At 35.5% G+C, this 21,946-nt stretch overlaps 1 protein-coding gene across 9 annotated transcripts in view; it reads right to left on the bottom strand.

The window, feature by feature from the left end:
• TENM4 (teneurin transmembrane protein 4) overlaps nt 1–21,946 on the bottom strand; it is a 1,542,144-nt gene that overhangs the window by 1,374,523 nt on the left and 145,675 nt on the right. The gene's annotated exons all lie outside the window — the stretch shown is intronic.

Genomic DNA, 21,946 nt, shown 5'->3' with positions numbered 1-21,946 from the left:
TAGGAAAAAAAAAATTTAAAAAGGGAAAAACATCACAATTTTGGAGAAGTAATGCTCTGGATTAGAAAGAAGCAAATTAAGCTGTAGGAAAACAGCATCTTGGCTTTTTAAAAGTTCATTTGCTCCTGCTGTTAATACCTTACCTAAAGCCACATCAGCCTGGGTTTCTGACACCTCAGCTGGTGATGTTTTAAAAGATTACAATATTGGATGGATTATAAATCGCAATTTTTCTGCTTTCATATGAGTTTGCCCCTAGCAAGAAAGAAAGGACACGAGTCCTTTTGCCCTTTAGAAAATGAGCAGCAAATAGGATTCTGTTTTCCAAACATTTACATAGCTATCAGGTTTTTTCCTGTTAAGGATTTGTTTTGAAAAGAATCAAAGTCAGATTTTGAGGGTGTTTTTTTTTTTTTTTTTCTGTAGACATTAACATTTTATTCCAAACTGCGAATTGCAGTAGCACAAAAAAATGCCTATCATTGAGTAACATACAAATTTTATGTCATCTGCATGGCTTTCTCTACACCTGTTTCTGAAAAGCATATGGACTTGGAAGAGAGCTTAGCAGCCAAATCCTACCAGCATACTTAGCAGATCTCAGTTACTTTACCTGCTCATAACACGGTCTTATTTATTAATGAAGAACCTTTAAAGCATTTTATATTTATTATAAACAATTAAATAAGTGGTTATCATGTTTCATTATGGATCTATTTTATTTACCTGGAAAGGTTGTGTCTGTGAAATGTAAAGGATTGGAATATCAACAAAAGTTTGAGTAAAAGAGCTCAAAAATACACAATCTTTTTCTTCCTAAGCAAATCCAGCAAGTCTGTTATCCTCTGCTCTTCTGATTTCATTACAGAGATATCAGAGGAATTACAGTGATATTAGATTGGAGTAGCCAAGTGGTGAATTAGGTCCTGTTCATTTCATTACAGAAACATAAAGCAGATGCCGCATACATATGGGTTTCTGATAAGAAAGAAATTACACATTCTAGCAATTTAAAAATGCCTAACTGGAGAAAGTAGTGCCATATTTATTTCCCATCAGTAAAACCTATAGACAACTGATATTTGAGAAATAAAAATAAAATTTGCCATCATTGCTTACTTTTATTTATATCATCTTACTTTCAGGTGATGTTGTGCTGCTTTAGGTTAGGACACAGCATGAAAACATGTTCCAATTGGAATAATTTACTCAGCTTTCTGGTCAGCTCAATGTTGGACATTTGATTATGTGCAAATTCAGTTGCCCCTTCATATTTGTCCTTATGTGCAAATGAATCCTCCTCCAGCTTTGACAGGAATCACCTAAACTTGTAGTGCAGAAACTGTAGAATTCCTGCTTGTCAAATCTCAGGTCATCTCCTCAGTGTCCCCCATCCCTCCTTTGTTCTTGCTGTTTTTTTGTCCTTTGGATTTCAATGTATCTCCTATCATTCCATCACTGTGCCAAAAGCTTACAAGCTTCATCTCCTGACTTTACAATTTTAATCACTGGATTGTCCTTAGAATTCAAGGCTTTTTTCTCCTATCTGTGTTTTGCAAATTTGATCATATTTTTGTATTTTCACAATTCTCATTAGTATTTTTATTCCAAGGTCTTTTTAATTTACTTTCTGAATATTCCTGTCTGGAGGAAGATGTATGAACTCCATGAGCCAAGTGGCTGCATTTTCTTCACCAGAAATTTCTTCAAACACTATGACACCTCTATGACTAGAAGGATAAGAGAAGGTCAAGATAAACGATGTCTAAGAACAAGAGTAGAACTCTTTATGTGAGGTTATTTGATTGGAGAGTGGCAGATAAGTAAAATCTTTTCATAGTGAAAGCATCATTAAAATTGTTATAGAATCATTTTTATAGATGTCTATCTAAATATTTGTAAAATGCTCAGTAAACAAATTGTCTGATAGAAATGAATAAGCAAATAACTGAGTCGCTTGGAAATTTTACATCAATGAAAAATACAATTTCTATACACCAATGATTTTTCATTTAAAAAATGCCTGTAAATTTGGCATTTTCAACCAGAAAAAAAAAATCTAAAATTCTGTTTATTAAGACAATTGAAATATTTTTAATATTTTGAATAGGTAAATAAATGAACTAAGTAGATAATTACCAGAAGCATGGTCTACTTATCTGAAACTCAAGATGAGGTAATAAGTAAAGATAATTTTTTTTTCTAGTGTTTAAAATAGGTGAAGAGTGAAGAGGAAAAAGTGTCTCATATCTTTGACTGATTTGCTTGACTTAACTGTCTGAAGAAGGCACAACAACAAGTTCTGTGCTTTCCTGCTTTTTTTTGTCCTCTTTTGCACCAGCTCCAGGAATACAGAAAAAAGCCTTGTAATCTCTGGAGAACATCACACCTGGAAACTTTTACCCAGGTTTTTCTTCATCTATAACTACCATGTATTGCCCATACTTTCTTAAACTGTCACTTTGAAGCATAAAACAAAGTAGAAAATAGTTTATGGGATAGTTAAGAGAGCTTTGCAAATCCATCAAGGACAGACTCTTTCTGCTGCTGTCCCAAGTCAGCTGGGTGGCAGCCACATCTAGAAACAATGTCTGCAACAGCATGATGCTCAAGCAAATTCATTTTCTTGGCAAAATAAATTAATTCAAACACAGTTTTCAAATAAGACATCTATACTGTATTTTAGTGGCTGAACTGAATTTATCTGCAGGGGGAAACTGGCTATTGTGTAAGTATTGGTTAAACTAAGTATGTATTCCTCTGCCTTAAGCCACTAATTCCTGGTGAGAGAAGCCTGAAAACAAATAAACTTTTCCATGGAGACAATGGCATTCATGCCCACCCAATTTTATTTACGTAGACCCCTGGGAGAACCTTTCTGATGGTTATTTCCATCCAGCACAAACATCAGCTGTGCCCACACCCACCACCAAGGCAGGCTATCCAGAGCACTGTATGAAACACACACCAGAGCATGATATATGCTCTGCTTGTCCTTGGAGACCACACCAGGTACAAAATATCACAGCTGTTAAATGCCTGGCAGATTTACAAAGCCTTCTTCACCCCTGCTCTAATGATTCTTAAAGATGCTTTATCACCTCCTGGTTCAGGTTTATTGTTAATTGTCATGCAATTAGCACAGTGTCTTCTGGTTAGCTTGAAATGCTGGCAGAAAAAGATCACATCTGCCTGAAGCTGCTGTGCACAGTCATCCCTGGGAGGAAAGGAAGCTGTTGTACAGTCAACACCATTCATGTTTTCTCCCATCGGCATGCAACTCCAGCACGTCATGGAAGACATGTAACTGCTTTCCAAAAAGTATTGAATCCTGGAGCGCTTTGGCTGGGAAGAGACATTAAAGATCATCTCATTCCAACCCTCCTGCCATGGGCAGGGATGTAATCTAGTAGATCAGGTTGCTTATAAACTCCATCCAACCTGTTCTTGAACACTTCCAGAGATGGGGCATCCACAGCTTCTGTGGGCACCTGTTTCAGAGCCCCACCAGCCTTACAATGAAGAATTTCTTTCTAACATGCAATCTAAACCTACCCTCTTTCAGTTTAAAACATTCCCCTTTACCTTCTACTATTTGCCTTTGAAAAAAGTCACTCTTTATTTATAAATCCCCTTTTACTCTTTCTTTCTCAGCCTAGTCTTCATCCTGCACTCCTTTACCAAACAGACTTCTCCCTGCAGCAGGTGGTAACAAGTAGTGTCCAATGAGTTGCATGGTAATCATCAGGAGAGGAGGTGAGAGAAGCTTGTCATGTCCAGAGGCCACAGCTGCAGAACATTATTCTATCAAGTGCACACACAGAGATGTGGGAGGAAAATGTCTCTTTCCTTATCCCACATTTGGTAATCTTTGAGCAAAATAAGACTAAATCCTTGTTGACAGCTCAGCAACCTGCCCTTGTCTTAGCATTTTGTTTCAGTAAACCAGTTATTTACCGTGTTTGTATAGACAGATCAGTTGTTTTGGGTTTTTTTCTTGATAATAAATACACAAAATAGCACTGCCTCATCAATCTGGCTAAGTCTCCTCATCCTGCTTTCTGCTCCACAATGACCTTTTCATGCTGACTGAATAATGTGTCCCTTACATGATTTGTAACAGATACAGATTGCTTACCTTCCCTTTCTGCTTGATGACATACTGATTAATAGCACTATGAGAACTAGCTCCTTGTGATCAATTAATCATCCGTCATAATTGTTCAGTAGCTAAACAATTATTAATTTTGGGTGCTTGTGATAGTGAAGGTTGACAATGTTAGAAAGGAGAACATGTTCCCTTTGCTTCACTGGGGACCTGAGTCTAAAAATCTCATAGAAATAGAGATGTGTCAAGGAATTTATCCTTCTGTACTTTGGATTGTAATAACTCCTTTCAGGGAATCCATCAAAGTATTCACTAAACGTCAGTTGCTGAGGGAACCTGATAATGGAAAAGCAATGCCTTTCTTGAGCACACATTAAAAGCTTGAAGGCTGGGCCAGGCAGCCCAGCTCTGCTCATGAATAGTAGGATTCATAGGTAAAATTGTTCATCTTCACCCACTATTTAATGACCTATGTGCAGAGAATTAAGCAGATTTATTATCTCCTGCTAGCTATCAGTGAACATAGATAAGTACTTGAAAACCTAACTCCTCAGAGGTAACAAAGGTGAAGCAAGGCTTCACAGAGCCCCCTACTTCAACTCTAAGCTCTTGGCACATAGGGGATCTCTCTGAGACTGTGGAGGACTCAGTGACCCTCTCTTTTTCCCTTTACATCTCTAGTTTGAGTTGCCCCTGAAAAGCATGTTAGGGAGTTCATAACAAAGGAGAAATCTGATTCAGCATCGTTATAAACCCAAGTGCTCAGAAGACAATTGAGCAGTGCAGTATTAATTAACTGAGAAGCATGACATGGAAAACTGACTTTGTCACATTTTTCTAACTCTTAAAAACCAGACCATATACCTGTTTGTAGTACTATGTAGATATAATGATATCTGATACCACACCTGAAAGGTTAAACCCCCCTAAATGATTTCTATGTAGAGAGATTTTACATTTTAAAGTTTCCTTCAGAACTAGAAAAAGCCAAAGCTACTTCTCCAATCTTCTGATTAATGTTAAAAATCTTAAACAAACTAAGCACAAAACAAACCTAAAATTTGTCTAATATGAAAAAATTCATTACACCATACATTCTTCCCTTCTTGTTTGAACACATATCCTAAGTACAGGGTTTGCAAGCAGAGACATGTAGGGATTGCAAATTAACATTTTGTGTTCATAAGTATTGTGGTGATGCAAATTCTGAAGATGGTATTCTTAATCCTCACTATTCCTAGTCCCAGTGCTATTCCAAAGGATTGATAATCCTTTGAACTTTATGCATCATAACATTACTGAAGGAAAAAAAAAATCTGTGATGAAATTTGTAATTTTTGGTTTGGGAATTAGTACTGGACAAAAGAACATTGAGAGTACAGGAGGAAAGCAACCTTTCTTGGTCCTGTTTCTTCCCATTAAAGGAAGTGCTAAATACATCTGAAAAATACACACAAAGACATAATAGAAGTAAAGCAAATATTCATGAATGTTCTCCTGAAATTTTGGATAGAAAACAAAACATTCTTGGGCACATACAGCAATATTTCCTTGTTTTTCTAAATTCTCAAGATTAATCCTCAGTGTTGAAATTACAAGTAAGGATTTAGTTATCCTAAAGATAACCAACTCTTTATATCCTCCTGCATTTTTCGTATGAAAACTTAGGTCTGTGGTGATGTTTTAAATGAAATTATAATAGCACAGTTGCTTGAGCAATAATATTGATAAAAAAATCAGATTATGGAGCTCTTGGAATAGCCAGTCCTGTTGGGTACGTGTCTAATTATACAAAACAGGCACAGTGGTTTCCACTGTCTTGAATGAGAACCATTGGCTTTTAAGAACTTGGAAATGCAGCATTAATGAATGTTACCAAATTAAAAAAAAATTCTGTTCTGAAAATCTAATAGATTAATATTATTATTTCTATACAAATATATAATATTTATTTTATTTTATGAATGAATTCTATATTATTTCCTTAGTAAATTATATAAGTAGGAAAATAGCTGCTTTATGAGAAAGGAGTAACAATATTGTTAGAATATCCTCTCAAAGGATAGCAATTAATTTTGTATTTAATAATAATATTTGAATGCAAAGACAACATGGAAGCCAAATATTTACATTATGTTGGGTTGCCTCTTGAATAAATTATTATTCTTAAAGACCAGGTTGAGGATTACATATATGCAGACAACAGGCTTTTCCAGAAATAATTCAGCATGATAAATAGTCTTTGACCAAAGAAGTTAATGATATGCTTTCCTAAAAGGATAACTCCGACTCACTGTGGATCTTGCTATCTGAGGTTTTCTTTTCTGCACATTTTTTTTCTGATAGCTGACATTTTTATTATTGCATGTTACAAAATGTATTCCCTTGGAAAATATGAAACTGAAGTCAAAATAATATCTTAAATTCCTCATAATTTTCAGTAATCTACAGATTTGTTAAAGTTTAGACCAGCCTCCAAATTTTATTGCATCAACTTCTTCCTTTTTTCCTCTGAATTATTTTTTTTTCTTTTCTCCCAGTTGTTTTAACCTATAAATTTACAGGCTTTAAATTTGCTAGGCAAAGGTGAAACTATGCAAATGAATTAGTAAATTAAACTGCATTTGCTAAGAATAGATAAGCTGTCAAAACAAAATTCTCCTACTGGTCTGCAGAATTTACAGAAGGAAGAAAAAAGACGGGGGGGGGGGGAATGGGGGTGGAAGAAAGTAAATCTCTTACAGAGAGTTTATATAAAATCTTAAAATAAATGATAGATTATATATCATGCTACCCCTCTTTATCTTCAAAATTCACTTCATCTTTATTAAAACAGTAAACCAAAGCCTGCCTCAAATCCTGAGGATTTAATGTGTTTGGTACCTTGCAGAGCATTGTATCACTTAGACTTGTGCTTGTCAGCAAGATTTTCCACATCTGATCTGACCTTTAACTCAGGTAACTTGGCAGAATTCACGGTCAAGGGAAGGAAGATATTTAGAATTGTTGCAAGATTAATTTCCTCTACTCTTATAGATGCAGATATATTTTAAATATCACTTAATTGGATGGAGTGAAAGTTGAATTGTACCCTGAAAACACTGCCTTTGTCCACTTTACTAAAACATAAATATATCTTTTAGGTGATTTGACTCCACTTCTCTACTATGTCATTCTCTCCCAACACTTCAAATAATAGTTAACTGTTCAGCAGAATTCAGAATTGTGCTTAATTACATTAAGTATCTGTAAATGTTTCACTCAAATGGTTTCAGTTCATGTCCTTTCTTCTCTACTAGATATAATTCAATGGATAAGATAATGATGCCAGATAAATTTCACCTCCTAAGTTGTTTTTCAATTATATATTAATAACTGATTATGATAATTTATACTGACTCTGATTTATATAGATTGTTTTACAGGGCAAATTTTCCTGGGAAATATCTTCAGGTCACCTTTCCTTACCAAACTGCTCTTCTGTGACCTAGTGCTGGTGATATTCAGAGGTGCTGAAGTATGGGAATAACAAGGTTCTGTTAATTTAAACCATAGCAGTTTAATATGAAGCTAGTTTATTGTATTTACCATAATGGATACCATCAATCACATGAAAGGAATTTTGACAATCCTACATTACCTCTGGCAACTAATTTTTATAAGTCTGTGAGTAATTCAGGCATTTTTATGACCTAGTCTTTGGTAAACTGTTGGACTTTCTGTTCAAGGTAGAATTATGTCATGCTGCCCATGTCATAGAAACAAAATTCTTCTAAACTTTTTCAGATGATCAATGCACTCAGTTATTTTTTTGTTAGTTTATTTATTTATTGTCTCTTAGGACTTCTTCAGACTTTCTTGTTTGTACAATTTTCTCTTCTGTATGAATGCAAATACTTCAACATTACCATAGTATCTGATGGCCACCATTGCTATTCTTAATATGTATTTTGGCAACTACTCCTGTGGCAACAGAGAAGCAGCAAGTCTTTCTCAAGGTCAGAATTCAAACCACATTATGCCTGCAGGGTGAGGTTTGCAGTGAGAGGTAATACCTTTCAGCAGGCCAATAGATGCATATGGAAGAGACACACAAGAACTTGGACCCTCAAAGCATTCCTCAGAGAACTGACTGTCACAACCTCATGTTCCTCTTGAAAAAAAAGTTCACAGTCCCTCAGCAAAATGTATTATGCAGATATGTACATTAAATTTCTAGTACGGTCAGGGCAGAACTGGCAGAGTTAATTCTCTTGGGAAGACTTGTTCCCATTGTTATTTACTGAGCTTAGGTTTTCTGCAGATCTTCTTGCCAATAAAAACATTTTCATCTGAAAGCAAGCATAATGACAGTGAACAAGGTTGAAAAGTATATTTAAAAAGGGCTTAAATTTTTATTTACCCAGCATTAATAAATGCCCAGGTGCTTTGAATAGCTTTTGCATTGCTAAACCAGTGCAGCAAATGACAGAGGACAAGAGGGAAAGATAAAAGGCATTTGTACACAAGTAAAAGAGTACACAAGACCTAGTTGTCTCTCAACAGGAATAAGGCAAGATGACTTAATACCTATATTATGTATCGTTACAGCTTTACAACATTGTCTGAATGAATTCCACACTTTAGCCTTTCTTGAGTCATATTTTAAGCAGTTTCTGGAAGTGAGTTTTAGCAAGTAAGCAGTCCTACTAAAGATCTTCACAGATCAATCCCCAACTGCAGACACAAGAACAGTCTTAGGCATATTTGGAACTCCAGTGGGTTGTATCCACTTATGTTTAAATCTACAATCCCAAGTCCTTTGAACAGGTTTTGTCCAACCCCAGAGACCTCAATGTTTCACAGATCCATAATCACCTGGTTTTTCAATATATGAAAAACACCATTACTTGTACCGGGCTTAATCTGACACTCCTTTTGCATAAGTTTTGTAATTGATTATAAAAAATGTGATGGATTAGATTTTTAAGAAAAAAAGGAGGCATTGAAAAATGTTGTATTATCAAAGTCAGAAGAGGAATAAAATTGTAAAATAAAAGGGGCATAAAAGTGTACATAGTTAAAACTGGAAGGTTTGTTTTCTTGGGTTTGGTTTTGTTACTTTGGTTTGTTTGGGGTTTTTTGAGATATTATAGTTATGACTCTTAATTCATCTAAAATAACAGTGTTTTGATTTTGTTCAAAGAATTTAAAAGTAAAACAGGTCTCACTGTTATGTTATGGTGAATAACATAATGACAATGTGTTAAAACCGCCATGTAAATTATCTCATTTGTGCTGGTATTATTGTCTAATACCAATATTCAATATTTTGTACTACTGATACACTGAGATACTTGTGACAGTTTTGATGATCTAATGGAAAAACTACACAATAAAACTTTCAAACTTTGTTATATAAATGTTGTATAGTAACAGGTGGACTGTGCCATCACCCTCTGTTTGTTTAGCTTGATTATTGCCTCCTCAAGTCAGTCAGCTAGAAGTCAGTGTTAACATTTCAGAAATAATGAATGAACTGGTGACAATATATGGAAGTAAAGCAGGCTCCAGTGGAGCTGTAGACAAGAGGCTGACAGGCTGTCAGAACCTGTCAGGTTTGCACTTCAAACACAGAAAGAGCATTTATAGACAGCTTTATAAGGAGTTAGTTCATCTCAAAAGGAGTAGATGTCATCACAACTGCTCTGAGAATTCACCACAAATCCATGCATCAAATATGAAGAATTATTGTATCTGAGCCTTCTGGTGGAGTCTACTGTATAATCCAGTCTAGCTAGGCTCTGGGTTTAGATGAGGTCTGCCATCCAACCCAGGCAAGCATAGATAAGTATAGACATGAGATATATCCATATGGGATGTATTGGAGGTCGAGAGGAGGCATTAGGAGAGCAATTGGAGATTGCCATTCTCTCTCTTTGAACTGAAAGCCTGTGACTACCACATAGAAAACAAAGGGATAACCCCAAGGCCATGGACAACAATGGAAATTTTTCATTGTCTTCTTTAATGGATTTAAGCAGATTCCAAACTTGCAATTTGTTCTATTAGTATTTTATTTTATCCAAAAATACTTTTCACTGAAAAGTCTAAAAAGAGAGAAATAGGTTAGGCCAGGATTGGGAAGCCTCTGGAACAGTGCTAGAAGAGATTGCTTTTGTTTGGCAAACAAGAGGCAAAATGGAGCTATATTTCTTCTTTGTAGTTATAACAATGGGGTAAACGACAGAGAGTTAGATGAGTTATGTGAGATTAAAAACTGATGTAAGAACAAATATAAAGAAGTATAGGTTGAAAATCAGATAGTTTAAACACTGGAAAACTGTGATTTTAGATCAGACTTCCAATCACAGTATTAGAAGTAAAAATAAATCTAGCAAGGTATAAAATGGAACTCATTTAGCTTATATGGTGCATGGTCCAGACTGAACTGGTGAGGAATAAGACCCTGACTAATTAATTTCTCATCAGACCTCTTTTTCTAAATTATAACCTCTAAAAACTAAAAGGGTAGAGAGAAGCACTTCTTCCCTGTCCATCCTGTGAATAAATTGTAGATGTCTCCTACACATTGAGATAAGAGGAAAAAAGACTGCCTGTGATTGTCTCCTGAGAGATCCCAAAATGATGGCCCCACCAATCTCTGTGCTCTGAAGTCAGTTTCTTTTCCATTTATAAAAGAACTGAGAGGATTAAAGCACAAACCACCAAATTTTGGTGAAGTTATAAAGATATTTTAATTTCTCTATATTTTTTTCATACTCTCAGGAAGGAGAGGAGTAGCAAGGAGGAAGGGGGAGCAAGATATGAGGATGTTACATGTTGTAACATTAGACATACTTAGCAAAAGCATGAAGGCTGTAAATCTGCAGTGCTCCTCTACTGTAGGACAGACTATGTGGAATCTCCACATACAGGTCCTCTAAGATTGCTAAACTTTTCTACTATTAGATTTAAAAACTATGCCAATAGCTTCCTTTTGCTTTCACTATCACTGTCTCAATTCTTTGCCTGGTTATGCCACACTACAGCAAGGCTTGGCTGTTATTGTGAACACCTTGTTCTGAAGGATATATGCAAATAACTAGGAAAGGCTGTTATCAGTTGCTTTGAGATAAGCTTTCTTTTTGTCACAATGATAAGATTAAAAAGATTATGGCTACAACACATGGCTATGAAACATCCTTACCCTTCACTGACAGGTGGAATTGCTGCCCCTGGACAAATGAGGCACAGTAACTTTTACTCACTATAAAAAACAAGTAAACTAAAAGCTCCCCCCAACAGCTGCAACAATTAACAAGAAGGAAATTTTAGCCAGTGGAATTTGGTTACTCTCCGAGTTTAAAGGTTTGCCTTGTTATGATCAAATTGGATTCAATCAATTCATTCAAGAGATTACATGCTTTTAGAGTTTAAAACATGGTGATTACATCTAACATGTATAAGTGTGAATTATGTCCCTTTTAAAACAAACAGAAAATAGAAATTAAATCTAATAATGTTTTATAGATCAGGTGAATATATAACGTTACTGAAAGGCTTTTAGTTGATGTTGTTTCCTAAGGAGTAAAAAAGAGCAGAGTGCTTCTTTTGACCCATAGAGTGGATGAAAAAAAGAAATATCATTTTTAATTACAGCATTAGGTACTGAACCTCCAAAGCAATTTTTTTCATTGTTGTCTAGTAATGCTCTGCAGCAAAATATTAGTTCAAGACCTTGACATGACCTATGATGAACAATGAAGTGTGTGATTTTTTTGGACTATCCTCAGGTCTGAGCTGCATGGCTTTTAATTGGGTCAAGGTAGACTTATAATAGACTTCAAAGTCTTTTCTATTTTGTTATTATTGCCATACCAGTGGCTCAGTTGGATAATGCAATTTCAGAGAATTATCATGTAAGTAGCTTTCATATTGAATTAGAAAAATAAAACAGGATAAGAAAAGTAATGCATGCTAGACATCTCTTACAATAAACTTCTGCATCTTTTCACCACAAAATGACATCTGTGACCTTTCTCTTCCCTTTTCAGTACAATCAGTCAGTATGAAAAGCTCTGCTCTACAGTTAAAAATAGATAAGCCCACCCATTAAATGTTGTTCAGCAGAACATGCTTGTCTGACTTGAAAGCCAAAGAAAGAAGGTAGCGGTATTAAATTACTTAGAATAATATATTTTTGTGCTCCTATTTTCTGTATGAGCTGACAAAAATCTATGACAAGGAGGGGAAAATAATTGACCATGGTACTCAGGTACCCCAAGTATCTTCCTCCTTATCCAGAGGAACAAAATCCAGTGTACTCTGAACATGAAAGTAGTGAATCCTAGAGACAGAGCTGACTTAAACATTCATCCACTCCGGGAACAGCAAAATCTCCTTCATTTGCATGATGCACAAGCAACCTCAAAAATGCATTCAGCTTTTTTACTTGCCTCTGATGGATTACACTTTTGTTTTACAGATGCTATGCTATTTTTTTTATTTAATTAGTAACTCATGACTATACCAGCATATTTCTTCATCCTCCATAACTCTGAATGAAACTCTTTGTAGTTATCAAAGTTTTTCACTTACATATGAGAAACTTTCTCAAGGAGGTACACCTCTTTAGGTGCTGACAATATTACTTCATTGCTTGTTTTATTAATTAGTTACCAAAATACTAATCTATTACAGTATTTGCTGAATAATTTTGTCACTAGTCATCCTTCAAGGATTTGTCTTTATTTTTAATTTCTGATTCAGAGTGCTATCAGTCATAACTCTATGCTATCAGGCATAGAGTTTGGCTAAAGGTTGTTGATGGACTGTTGGCTGCTGTGATTTGTCACAGCCTCAGCAGTTTGCACAGAGCTGTTTGCAAAGAATGCTAGTGGTATAAACTGAACATGTATGATATGCTCCCAAGTGAAAAATAATGGTTTTAAAAATGAAACTATGGCTCTGTTGGTAACAGTCATACAATGAAGAGGAACATCTTAATCTCTAAAGTTCATGGCAAAAATAACACTTTCCTAATGTCAGGACTTGTATAGAATTGTTTTCCTGTGTTGAATATGACAGGTAATAAATACCCTTATTATGAAGTTTATTCATATTGTACAAAAAATGGAAAAGAAACAGTCAAATCTAGGTGAAAGTCACATAACAAATACAGCAATAAAATAATAATAATATTAAAAAAGCCATCAGGTATGTACCATGAAAATAAAGAATCTGATACTTTTGTAAGTGGGTTTTGATTTGTAGAGAACTGTATATTTCTGTACTTTACCCGCCACTACCTGCTTTTCTGTTCCTTCACCTTTAAAGGTTTGTGCCCAGTGCTCCTGGACAGCTGCGGGTGCTGATGGTGTAATCCCAGCACACTGTGCTTCAGCTTCATTTTCCAAACAAATGAAGCGGGAACAGCAACACTGCATGGGTTTGATAGGCCTGAGCATATCTAGAAAATATTAACCTGAGAGTAGATATTTTCTATCTTGGCAAAATCTGGCTCTATACTGAGGAATCCATTCAAATTGTAGTAATACTATGGTTCCCTTTTTTACAGACAGAAAAATATACCAGGAGAAAGATTTTTAAATTTTTCTCCTGCCAGTATAGAACTGGACTGCAATTTATCATCCAGTAACCAGAGGTTACCAGGAAAAAATAGAGATAACCATCAAAGAGAAATGTACACAGCCCATGGAAACATGAGAAGGCACACCAAGAGTCCATCCTGACCCATTTTTCCTCTTGGAGATGTATTGGCCACCTTTTCAAATGATAGGCCCAACCGCTAAACCCCTGGAACCAATCTCCATTGTAGGCAGAGATTGCAAACCTTAAATCATGTGAATGATAGTAAAATCACATGTTTAAACCTTGGAGGGCAGGGTTTCTCTACACAGAGATTATTTAAATTTGTCTCTCAATGTTTGGGAATGAAGGAATTAACTTGGGGGATAATACACATGTATTTACATGTGATGCCTTGATCCCCAAATCTCATAATGATCTATGACTTGAGATGCTGCTGAGAGACCCTGAATTTTTGAAGACATAACCTGCCTGTTATATATGTGTCTTGCTCTGTTTACACTGAACTGAAAGCAGGAAAAATAGAGATCAGGAATGGGTTTTATAATAAACCCTTAACAACAGAGATACTTCTTTGTTTTTTGCCCTTGGAGGACCTGGAAAATAAAGTATTAGGACGTAGTACACTGATTTCAGTAGTTTCTGAAGCTAAGCAGTAGTTTTGCCTTGTGAATCTGATGTACAGGAAAAGAAGCCGTAATTTAATGGATTAAATTTGAGTTTAAGAGGTTGCAAGTTCTAGTCTGTTAAGTGGATCAGCCCCTTTTTTTAGTGGTGGCTAAAGACTCTGAACCTCAGTGACCTGGCTTATCTGTGCAACAAAGAAAACAAAGGAAAACAAATGTTATCTAAAATCATAACAGGTGTAGGCACTAGGAAATCTAAATTATTAATAAAGCTGGGCTTGGTCAGAGATTTTTCATATATTATCTTTCTTTTTCCTACTGTATTTGAATGTATGATAATTGAATTTAATGAGGGGGAAAAAACCAAAACCAAACTCACTAAATTTCTTGTAGAGATTATAGAGATTAGATCTTTGATTGAAAGATTCTTGGGAGTTTTATCTTTTTTTTCTTTAAGCTGACAGATAAGAGGAATTCAGGAGTTCCATGGGGAGCTGCTACTCAAGTACCTTTCTGTCTGGTTTATTTAATTTCATTTTGTTTTTTTCACAACAGTATCTTTCAATTAGCATCCCTATTTTTCCACTGTGGCTTTAGGCTGTTCATGTTTTCATGAACCTTCTGTTCTCCAAAATGCTCTCTTGCTTTTTTTGTTCACACTTAAGTTTGTTAACAGACTTTGCTTGCAGATGACTTCATAAGTTATAATTAAGAGTAATTCCACAATATCAACAATATGGAGGATTCTCATTTGCCTTACAGGAATAAACCTCATCAGATATTATGTATCCCTAGTACAGTGCTTCTCTTCTGGACTCTGCTAAATACCAACATTTTTTTGCTCGCTCATGGAAAATTTCACCCTCTCTTTGCTGACAAAAAGTCTAGATCTTGATTAAAGTCTCAACTACTCTTTCAGTAATAATAACAATTTTTGAGCAGTAACTGATATAATCCTGCTAGATTTTTTTCCAGAAATACTAGAGAATTTTGACCCCAAAAAGTAAAAAAGGCATTCAGATGGAAAGAAATAAGATTGTTGTGTACTTTAATCTCCACAAATCTATTGACATCACAGTCATTTTCTCACCCAGTGAAACCCCATTAGGGCAAAACTGCCCATACCTCCGCTGATTGAAAAACAACAAAAAGTTATACCAGAGTACAAAAGGAATGGATGTTTCTCACCAGGAAAGAAATTTCCTGTGTCCATTGCTAACTAGTCTTGTGACTCTGTATGTTAACTTCACTCTGAAGAACAAGATCTTGTTTCTCAGAGACTAGGAGCTGGAATGGTGAGTGGAGTTTCCATCAATGTATGAGGCTATAAAGACAAATTATTCTGTTTCTCTGCACAACACTTGGAGCAGAATTTCACTAAAGAACAATTTTTATCAAAACCTCATGTTGAATTATACCTTAGCTTAGAAGAGCTCTGATAGTAGTTAATCTATCGCAATTTAATGCACTTTGCTCCAGGGGGTAAGCTACACTTCCAGATGAAATGAGGACCTTGTTCCTAGTCTAATTTTGTTTTTCTTCACCTCTCAGGCACTGCACCTTATTGAGATTCTCAATAAGCTCAATTTAAAGACCCTTTTCCTAACAGAGAACTTTTCCCTGTGCAGGACTTATTGACTTTCTTTTTGATAACATTCTTAGCCTGAGTTACTTCACTCTTTCAGTCTCCTACAGAAATATTCTAGTGAAAGTTTCCTGAAGTTTAGACAGTCAACTGCGCTTTTGAACCTTCCTGTCCCTGGTGCTTTCACCCCAATTTAATTCCACAAAAAGTTGGACATCGTCAGAGCCCAACAGAAGTCATCAGAGAACTGTGGGGAGCAGGAAAGTACCACTACCAGTCTTAGGTACCATCATTCCGTCTGTTTCCTGCTTTCTTTTCTCAGTTGTCCTGTCTTTGGACATCCAGAATTTCTCATATGGAAAAGAGATAATAGAAGGGAAACATCACAGGCTTTTCACATTTTTGTTTTAAAATTTCAATTTTCTTGTGTAAGTTCTATCAAAAAATGTGACAAATGAAAATATACAGCACATTTAGCCTGAGATATATAGCTGCTATACAGTATAGGGTTTATATAGATAATATAAGGTTTATTTATTCAGGCTTTTTTTTTTTTTTTTAAGCTTTTTGATTTATGTAGAAAATACTCAAAATAAGATTCTCACTGGAGGCTCTTTGGGGACTCTGTTGAAAGGCAAGAAAATCAATTGTTTATATAGCAACATCACTTCAGGCATGGGCTGTGGCACACAACCTGGAATAAATCAGGTTGTATGAAATGCAGGCAAACAAAATAAAAATAGGAAATAAAATATTCTGCATTTATACAGCAAATCCTATGTATTATTTCAAACAAATTTAGAGTGGCAAATAAAAACCTTTTTATTCCTGCAGGACAATGAAGCATAGAGATAATTGATGTATCATTGGAAGCCCCACAGATAATAGAACTAAACTGAGATGCACCTTAGGTATGAGTCTCTCTTGCCCTACTTACAGTGTTTTTCATAGAACCTACTAAACTTTGTAAGGATCAGAGCCAGATTAATTTCTTTTAAATTCAGTCTGGAAAGAAGTTATTCCATAGAAACGTTTGTTGAATAATGTATTTGGATGAAGATTGTTCTATCAGTGCTATGAAAGTACAATGCTTGCAACTGCATGTAAATATATATTGTAAGAAGCTCAAGTACTAGAAGTTTGTGGGCTCTTCACAGCAAGCAATCACTTATCAAGCCACATGACAGCAAAGTATATGATCACAACATCAGTTCAATGCAAAAAGTGATTTTCTGAAGAAATTATGACAGCTGGCTTATAGATAACTGCACTGCTTTTGCTGTCAACTTTTAAATAATAGGCTATAATACAAAAAAAAAGCCCCTACACAAAGCTCCTATAGGAAAAAGTGTCTTGAGTGAAATGTTTGATTCTTAGTATTTCAATATGAGATTTAACAATTTGTCTCATGAAAACTCAACAGCCTGCTCAACTGAAAGATGAAAGGATACAAAGGAGTTCACCATGAAACTAAAATATAGAATTTTATTTATCTCTGGCTCCAAAATAAGTGAGGAAAATATACTGCATATTCACAAATTTTAATTTTTTTGTACTTTGCGAAGCTGCCCTTATCCTCAAAGTATGGATATATAAGAACTTGATCAGTTCCAGGGATTTTCCTACTTTTCTGTTTGCATTACTTTGTAGCAAGTTTTTCTTAGAACTTACCCCTTAAAATAAGGATGGAATTTTATGTGTTATAATGACTTAGAGGAGGATATGCAACATCGAATCAATGTTTTGTTTGGATGGTCATCTCTACTCTGGAAGGGAAACAAACAGTGTAAACATAGAAAGGAACAAATGTTTGAGGGATTGAAGGGTGGTGATTAAAACTCAACAGAGGAAGAGAAAAGTAAAGACTTTAAGAATGACCTTAAAGGAGACAGGGAAAAATGAGAAAGAAAATAACAGTCTGTAAAAGAAAAAAGGATCCACACTGGAGTGAGAGAAAGCAAATGGTAGAGAAAGGACAACAAAACAGAACTGACTAAAGTGGGATTTGAAAGGGAAGCTTCACATATTTCAGAGTCTCAGCAGTTTTAGTTTTGTTTGTTGGGGGGTTTTTTATGTTTTTTAAATGCCTTCACAAGGAAAGGGAGAAATTTTATTTGCAATGTTATCACAAAAGAAGAAGTATAAGTCTGCCAAAACCAATAAGGTGCATTGAAATGTGTGTTCATTATAATAAAGCAAATATGTGAATGAACTCGTCTTGATTTCATTGGTGTATATTTTCAATAACAGCAGCAATAGCATGAAAAATAGTGGAGATTTTCAGGGGAAGTGGCAAGACATATGATTGATAAATGTATAATTAATTTTTTCCTAAAAAGGAAAAGAAAAATAAGTATTCAAAGGAGCGGGGAAAAAGAAAATATATAAAATGAGAAAAAATGAAATTCAAATATTACACTGGGGAAGGGGGTGGAAGAAGATAGAAAATAGAATATAATTACCTACCAATCATTTTTAAAATTTAGGAATTATATCATACATCTTAATCTCATCACAATATCACATCTAAGTGCCTAAAGGCCAGAGAGGGTTTAATTTCACCCCTTTCCCCCAAGAGGCAATTAAGAGATGATGATGTCAAGTCATTATTCCTGTTTAGCACTTTGCCTCTGCTTTTCCTGTGGCAGCAAAAGAGCTGTTTTGTAGTGGAGCATTCAGTGCAGGGATCCCAGCTCAGCAACAGCAGCTTCTGAAGGCTGCATTGCTGCCCCAGTTTGTTTACCAATTTGTGTACCTGTAATGGGAAAAGAGACCAGCCAAAGTAAATCTCATGGATCTGTGAGACTTCTCCTCACTTTCCTCACCTCTCAAAAGCCCAATTAAATCCCACTGTAGCCACCATCCATATACTACTACTCTGATTTCTGATGATAAAATATCTCTGTCCTTTCACACACAGATAGGCTGAATACTCAAGAAGGATATCTCAATGCAGAGACAAGAAAAACTTAGGAATAAAAAACCCTCTGACCAATGAAAAGCTTATGAGCATCAGGAACTCTGGTTTCAAGAGGGCCTGTGCTCTTCTCTGATGCAACTGATATCCTTTATGACTACTTTGGCCAATGTAACGTTTGGATCCTTGCAAAAAACTAGATATTGGGAGGGAGAAATGGCACTTTGAAATTAATAAATCTTAGAAGTGATGCTAACATGAGCCTAGTTTATATTTTTAATATTTATAAGTCTTAAAAGCCATTTTCACATTAATTTATAAAGTTTTTTTTAAATAAACCTTAAAACCCATGTCTCTATGAAGATTTATATAAAATATTATTTATACACCTAATTAAGCTCCAATGACCTCCTACCCAGATGTCCTCAAATGAGGAACAAACAGGATAAGAAATATTGAGGGGAAGGGGGATTAGAAGTGTTTTGTAACATTGGAGAAACTGTCCTTGTGATACTAATGAAATGAAGGCTGAGTATTATGATAGGGAAGACAATAAATAAATAGGGATAAAAGTAATCCCAGGTTATAATCCTATTATAAACTCTTACAGGAAGGAAAACTTTTCTCCAGACCTTGCACAAAGGTGGGAAGTCATATTTCAAGAAAAGATAGGTACACTGTGGCATTTCCATTGACACTTATTTTACTTTTCAGATTACCCAAAATTATTCAGAATAAATTAGCAGCATTGTGCTGTCAGATGCAAAGAAGGTGAAAAGCTTCCTGATTACCGCTAGAAAAGCAGCAAAAGTGAAGATTGGAGTTTTAGTGGCATTTATAAGAACATCTCTTCTGGGATCCACGGAGCTGGCAGTGCTGGCTTGTGTTCCGAGCAGAGAGGAAAGGATGACTGCATGGCTAGCAGAGGAAGGCAGTATGTCAGGGATAGCAGAGTTCATATCCACCACCCCACTACTGATTTGGTCGGGTAGAGCCTCTGAATAATGCAGACAAAAGGAAAGATATGACAAAGCAAGTTTCATCAATTGAAACTCATGATGTCTTTGGTAGTTCTTTCTGATTCTTGTGCTGAGACTGATAGTGAGAAACTTGCCAGCTTCGTGAACATGCTACTGAGATTGCAATCAAAAGTCACTTAATTTCTACCCAGCAAAATACTGGTTTTTCTGGACACAAAATTGTGATGAATTCTGACCCAGAAAAAGCAAGAACAAAGGCACTAAAAAAAATAAAAATTGGAGAAGATAATGAAGACAACGTTTGATTTTTCATGCAGTGGGTATGAAAAACTGCGCTAATCACTATTTTTTTTCATACTCACCATGATCTTGGAGCTGCCACAATTTCTGGCCTTACAGAAACTGCAGACAGTATTCTCCTATTCATGTTATTCCTATTTCATGTAACTTGAAAAGTTCCAGGAGAAATGTACTGGTGAGCTCAGTCTTATTTGCAATCATTGTATAAACACTTCTTAGACAATGAATTCTCAATGACGTTATTCTTATGATTTTTAGGGGCACAAAAAATAATTGACAAAATATTCATCAGGTTTATTGATCTGCTTTCTGAAATAAACTAGATATAGAAACAAGTCTATTGTACTTTAGTGAGTGATGTATTTTTGTAAAATAATAATGAGAAAGCTTTTTTAAAATGTACCTGAAAGAGCGGGCTAGATCCGAAGAGAATGCAGAAGATTATTTTAGGATGGGGTAAGATGAAATCCAAAGAGCAGGGTAAGATCAAAAAACAAATAGAAATCTGTATGTACTGTGGAAGAAGTCATGAAAATAAATTGAAGCTTGAGGGAAGGATGGAATGGAAAAGGACAAAACTAATAATTTATTTACCAATCCAGTCATTTAAAATTCTAATTTATGTACCCATCTATCTCACTCTATGCTGTGTGTAACAAAACTTTCATCAATACAACATAAAGATGTCAAGTCCTTGAGCTTTGTCCTCCTCTTCCCCTGGAAGTACTGGAGGATATTATTAATGATTGTGCCTGCCTCAGATCTCCCTCTCCTGAAGGTGAAGAAGCTGAGCAAGGGCTGTTATTATCATCTTTGGCCCTGATCCCTTTACTTCAGACTGTCTTTAGAAACGGGTTTGGAAATACCTGAAGAGAAATGAGCTCACTGGGGAAATTATCAGCTTCGGAAAGCCAAATACCCCTACCAATCACCCCACGATAAAACAGTCTCAGACAAACTCATTTCTTACAGAACACTTTCTTTCCACGATGTTGCCAGCTGGAATAGCTATCGCTGTGTGACTGCTCTAACCTTGGTGCATGCTGGCAGGGCTTGCAGCTGTAGAGCAGAGCAGAGTGCTGCTGGGGCATGAGCATTATGGTTCCCACCTGCTTCCCTCGAGGGACTTCTGTGTCTCTCTTGATTCAGCACCACAGCAGTCCACCACAGTGGACATTATAGAAGCTTTAGTTTTACAGTACAACGTACTGTGCCTCCAAATGCTGTGTTTGTGAGGTTAATGACTCTCCCTTATGCTCTGCAGTCTGAACCCGTGGTTTCCACATGCTAGTAATCATATCATTTCATATCACACAAACATCCCCTTATGTATTCTATTAACACATAGATAATTTTCAAAAACTTTTAAGGTACCAATTAAAACCATTATATTCACTCTTTATCTAATAATGTTAAAAAGTAATTTGTTTTTCAAAGAATTTTATAAACTCATTACTCTGATGTTTCAAAAACTGAGAACACTCCAAGAATAAGTGTATCATTCTGCTCATTAATTTTATGGGTGGGACTGAAACTCTCACCACAGTAATTTATAAGCTGAGAACTTTAGAACAGATTTATCAAACACATTATTTGATAAAACACGACTGAACTTGCTAAATATATTTCACCAACCTCATGTGAAACTTCATAGTAACATAAAATTTTAAAAGAAAACAGCCTTAGAAACAATTCATAGTAATATTGCTCAAAAAAAAAATAGTAAATCATGACAATAAAGGCAAATCTATGATCAGAATGGTCAAGTCAACAAGAGCGAGATTTCCTACAGGTGGTTCTATGTACCTACATCACCTTACTTTGTAATCACTATCTTGG

Source organism: Zonotrichia leucophrys, chromosome 1 (assembly GCF_028769735.1).
Source record: "Zonotrichia leucophrys gambelii isolate GWCS_2022_RI chromosome 1, RI_Zleu_2.0, whole genome shotgun sequence".
Lineage (NCBI taxonomy): Eukaryota > Metazoa > Chordata > Aves > Passeriformes > Passerellidae > Zonotrichia > Zonotrichia leucophrys.
This window is presented reverse-complemented; position numbering and strand designations above follow the sequence as displayed.